The 6042-nt window shown below is 34.7% G+C and overlaps 1 pseudogene; it reads left to right on the top strand.

Moving 5' to 3' along the window:
* The first annotated feature begins 2868 nt into the window (after positions 1 to 2868).
* On the top strand, positions 2869 to 3279 carry LOC149252010 (uncharacterized; annotated as a pseudogene).
* Positions 3280 to 6042: the final 2763 nt, after the last annotated feature.

Below are 6042 nucleotides of genomic sequence, written 5' to 3'. Positions count from 1 at the left end.
GACAACATAGTATGTTGTCACAATGGGAAAATTTTCAAAAAAAGTTGACTTTCAGCAGGTCATCTGATGATGGTTTGCAACAAATATATAGGAGCATTTATCAAACTTTCAACAAAATGTTGATGAGTATATTCAATGAACAGATTTCAGACAGTCGATGATTACTATCATCATAATTTTGATGAAAAAGAAGATGTTGAAATTACAACTGCACTGAAAATGATGTTTCCTCAAATCTCCTTTTTCATTATAGTGACGAAACATCTCTGCAAAAATGACAAAGTGTCATCGTAAATTCGGTCAATATTTAGTAGTGTGAGATTGGAAACAAGGGTTGATGAATCCCAATTTTGGAGGGCCTCAATAGGCCATAATTCAAACTCATGTACAAAATTTTCCCTCTACACTAATGCAACCATTGACATCATCCCTCCTTGACCACAACTACTTGCTTACCTTGTTTATATCCCCAATAATGGTAAGGCATCCCAACTAGGCCATGGTAGTGGGCTTACAACTTACCCAACTTACTCCTTCTCTTCCTTAGATTGCCATGATATTCACTTGAGATTACAGAAGACCTTAAACAAAGAACATCCTATTATACATATTGAAGATCTCAATGAGGAAATTCTGAATAAAGAAATGGAACCGGTTCAGTCTCTAGATACCTCAAGAATAAACCAAGTTCACCAAGAACCATGGGTTCCTCCTTACCTAGAAAGATTGTACCTAGAGAAACAAATTAGTCATCCTGAATTTGATCTTCAAGGTGAGCTTACAAATATGTGTGTTGGCATATCATTATTCCAAGAAATCAATGATATTCCTACTTAGTCGAAATTGATAAGGGAGTTGTTTCTAAGGAAGCCCAATAGAAAAGGAAAGGATCCTCAAACTGTTCACGTTATGGGAAAGCTATCATACCTTATGATGGGGGAGTTCTCATGACAAAGTACTCAAACCCTAGGAGCCTAGTGGTTAATGTGTATATCAACCATACTCTCATCACAATCACATCGATTGACCTTAGGGATTCCATCAATGTTATGATTCATGAAACCATGGAATCTCTAGTACTTTTTGATCTCAGGAAGACCCCCATAGTGCTATAAATTGTTGATAGATCAACTATTAAAATAAAAGTAATCTTGGAAGATGTAGTGATCGTAGTACATTCATGGGGATATCCCATCGACTTCATGGTCCTTCAATCCAAGTCTTCTATGGTAGGATATCCTTTAATCTTGGTAAGGCCATGCTTGGCCACTATAGATGCTTATATTGGTTATAGGTTTGGTAACATGATCATTTCCCATGGGATCTCAACAAAACAACTTCCCTATATCCTCCCACCAATATAAATCTTGAAACATCACTTAGGTTGATGGAGAAGAGAGTAATAAGGAGGAAGTTTCTCATTTAACATAATTTGTGGAATTCAAAGAAATCAGATTTACTTTAAAAACAATCATCTAGAATAAATGGAAATTGTAGAATATTTAACCTCTTACAAAATTAAATAAATATTATATGAATCAATTAAAACTAAATATAGTAATGATTCCAAAGGAAACGTCAATCACGAGACTTGGGTGTCTTGAGTGTTGACTAAGGTTTTGTTCAATCTAGCAACGATTTCAAAGGCAACGTCGATCAGGCTATTATGATATGTGAATAGGTGATATGTGAATAGGTTTCACTCAAGTGTTAGAAATAAAGATAATGTGAGAGAAGATAATTATAACAACAATAACACATTAAACAGATTTCAACCTTGAAAAGGTAAACTCAAAAAAACGAGCTTATAGATTTATTATTATTATTATTAAAGATAATGTGAGAGAAAATTATTATAGCAACAATAACCCATAAAACATATTTCAACTCGAGATCCCTATGACTTAAATGAAAGCATGCTTTGGCATGAAGCAACCCCTAGAAAACCCAAACTGAGAAAAACTAGCTACTAGTATTATTATTATATGGCTTAAATGCAATCATGTGCCCTCTACCACAAATTACAATGGGAAATCCCTAACTCGTTTAATAGACTCCATGACATGTAATCCATGGACTCTAATACCACTCTCCACCAAAACTATATGCATAAACCATGAGTCTAAAGTACTCTGCAACACATTACAATGGAGAATCCTCAAGAATTTTAAACCTTTTGAAAGACTTTATCACATATAATTCATGCACTCTAATATCATAAGGCACCAAAACCATCACCTTGAACTTAATAGCTTTAACTCTTTCACCAAATCAAATTTACGATTTCCTTATCCAATGCCCCAAGAAAAGTTCCCACTAAGATAATATGCACCTTTTACCCATATGTCAAGGATTCAAAATCATAGTACCAATTTGAATCCGGTTGAGAAGATTACCCACTAAGAGAATATGCACCTTTTACCCATATGTCAAGGAGTCAAAATCATAGGACCAATTTGAATCCGGTTAAGAAGATTACCCTCCCTCGGAACTATGGGAACAAACCACCGCAGCAACCAAAAATTAGCTGCGGTCCTAACCGATTGATCTCATTGTAACCCAAGGGTCCTAAATAACCGCCGTTACATGGCAGCCACCTGTGTCGGCCGCAAATATGGAAGAGTACCATCCGTGATCGTTACTGTTTCCATTCATATGAATTCCTCTCTATATAAATATGGAAGAATCCGTGATCGTTACTTTTTCCATTCATATGAATTCCCCTCTCTATATAAATATTGTAACAAAATCTCGCTACTATCATCCAATCTTTTTCACTTCATCGCAATCTCAGAGCAATCCAATCTTTTTCACTTCATCGTGCCTATCTGTCCACTTGCTCAGATCATGGATCAATCAACCACGCCGATGGCCGAGGAAGTATGCAATAATAATAACAATGATATTGTGAAATTGCAGAGCTGCGATGGGAAAATATTTGAGGTGGAAACAGAGGTGGCATCGTCTTCAGGCATCATAAAGAGAATGATGGGGGACTTGGGCACCAACATTACCATTCCTTTGCCTCTCGTTTCTGCCAAGATTCTGCGTCGCGTTATTCAATATTGCAGATACCATGTTCTTGATGCCCCCACTGTATCGCTTGATGCCGTCAAAACGTGGGATGAGGAGTTCGTGAAAGCTCTTGTAGAAGATCGCGCCATACTGTTTGAAGTTACAAAGGCTGCCCACTACCTGGTGGTCACAAATCTTTTGGACTTGAAAGGGAAAACCGCTGAACAGATGCGTGAGCTTTTCAACATTCCGAATGAAAATTAATCGTTAAATCGTTCTGAAAATTAATCGTTAAATCACTCTGCAATGACAGAGTACTTTGCTTTCTGCAATTTGGTTTGGTTCGTTTGAACATGAATTTGATAGCATGTCATTAGGTTTAGATTTGCTGCAAACTGTTAAGTGTGAAGCCAAATTCACAGAGGATTCTAGATCAGATTTTTTTAGATCTCGAGGATTCTAGATCTTTCTACACCACTATTAGTTTCTAGAATCACATGCAGGATTCTAGATCCTCCTATACTGCCAGTGGTTTCTAGATCATTCTAGATCTCCATCTGAATCACACATAGGATTTTAGATCCCTCTTCTACTTCTATAAATTTGTAATTTCTCTGGCCAATGAAAGCAACCCAAGGCCCAAGCCTATTATGTAATGCAAAGTGATTTCTATTCTCCAGTGATTGTTTTATCTATTCTGTTGTTTTTGATTAAGTAATCTTGTTGTTTCTCCATTTATCTATTTTTGTGAATTATTCTCGCTATTGTTGTCTAAGTCTTTGAGTATAAATCCGTTGGGTTATTTATGTTCTTGTCTAATGCAAACACTATGTTTAGTATACACATTTCCTTAGGCATTTTAGTAGTTTTTGCAAATTTTAGTATTATACTATGGGATGGGAATTTTTATGACACAAAATTTCTCGTTATTTTGGCTTAATAAACGGAAAAATTAGTCAATTTTACATAGGCGATGGGATGTGAGAGTGATAAGTAATGTAACATTGTTAGTACATTGATAGAAATATGTTACGAGTATACATAATTATGTTATGTAGTATACCCTTTGCACTTTGAATGCGGTGACTTTCCGGTTGTAATTAGTTTGCATGAGGTGACTTTTTTTTTGTTGTAATTACTTTGCATGTAGTAAATTGTTATTGTTATTATTGTATATTTGTTATAATTATATTGTATATAGTGAATTGGTAGATATTCAGTATGAGGTAGATCTCACTTACCCAGTATGGGGTAGATCTCACTTTATATTTACAAATACTAAAAAAAGGTTTTATTTAGGTGAAGCATATGGGCCAGATACCATGCGCCAAATTATTATTAATACTATGCAAAAAACATTCTTAACCCTAATATTAATATTAATAAAAATAAAGATGACACATGGTATAGAGAACCAATGGTATTGACCCATAGTATTCACATGGAATGTAGACTATATAAAGGGTGAAATTAAACCATCATAGATCCATCTTTAATCTAGATCTACTAACCCTCGAGAGGGATCAAATATCTTAATATGCCAACTAGCATAAAGTCAAAAAAGATAAGATTTGATCCCTGGCGGGGCTTGGTACATCCAGAGTAAAGATGGATCTATGGTGGTTTATTTGGAAGTATGCATAATTATTATTCTAATTTATGTTTAATATAATAATAATAAAGTACTATTTAATGTTTGTGTGGATAGGTATAGAAGAGATATTGTAATCTAATGTGATGTTATTGTAATTCTAATTAATTTACGGTTTTTTCAAAGATTTAGGTGTTGTAATTATCTAAAAAATTTGGTAAGTTGTTGAACTACATTTTCTCAAGCTACTTCAATTGTTTTTTGGTCAATAATTTTCTTCTCCAAAGTTTGCCTAGGCTAAATCTTCAACTATTCCTAGATTTTTTTTGTTCAAATATAAGTAAGAAAACCATTTTTGTTTATTTTAATTATAAATAATCTTAAATTCATATATAAACTTTATTAGAATTCCATTATGGTTTTCTCCCTATATTTGAAATTGTGAACAATGAGCTATTTGTTAGTTGAAAGTAAGCCGTAGCCAATAGATCTAAAATTGTAAATAGTGGGTTGCTTGGTAGTTGAAACCAAGCCCTAGCCAATAGATCTAAAATTGTAAATAGTGGGTTGCTTGGTAGTTGAAACCAAGCCCTAGCCAATAGATCTAAAATTGTAAATAGTGGGTTGCTTGTTAGTTGAAACGAAGCCTAGCGCTTCACAATGACTCAAGCAGGGGAATCCTTGCTTGTAAGTGTGTGCCATTAATTCTTTGTAGTTCAAAGATCTGATCAATCCACATTTGGTAGAAATATAATTCCGAGCAATGTTAGATGATCACAAATTAAGTATAATGAAACCTTTCAATAGCGTTTTTGCATATGCGGATATAACTGAATCTCTTAATCTCGCTTACACGTTTTTCACTTCTTCCTTCATAGGCCTCGATCTTTATGTCACGTCTAAAAATGACCATTGTTTCCTTGCACATGAGTTTGGCATGGGAACTTTTGAATTGTGGATTCTACCATGTCCTCGGAGGATAATTGTGTGTTCTTTCCCGTAGATATATCCTTTCTCTGGTGTACCATAAGGTAGTTGTAACATGTCATATATCGAAAGGGAAACAAAAAAGAGTTTACATTTATCTTGAATCAAATTTTAATTAACCTATCAAAGCAAACATAACGTTGAGGTGAATGTTCAGAGGGGTGAAAAAATGTCATTCTCATTAGGTTTTGACTATATAAACCATGACTCCTCGACTAATGGAGTGCAATGAGAGATAGTGTATAATAAATAAGATAAATGTGGCACCCCCAGTTCTGGTTCCTTGCTAAGCATTTGATCGTGCCAGCGTCCTTGCCTAGCCATTTGATAGGGCCAACGTTCCTTCCTAAGAATTGAAATGGAATCAAACATGCCATTTATTACATCAGTTGCACCTCTATAAGAGGTTAAAATATTATAAAGTGAAATTATAGCCTCGAATGTGTCAA

The sequence above is a fragment of the Pinus tabuliformis genome, chromosome 7 (genome assembly GCF_031772625.1).
Source record: "Pinus tabuliformis cultivar Carrire ecotype Pingquan chromosome 7, CPIR1, whole genome shotgun sequence".
Classification (NCBI taxonomy): domain Eukaryota; kingdom Viridiplantae; phylum Streptophyta; class Pinopsida; order Pinales; family Pinaceae; genus Pinus; species Pinus tabuliformis.
The sequence above is the reverse complement of the archived record's forward strand: the minus strand, read 5'-3'. Positions and strand labels throughout refer to the sequence as shown.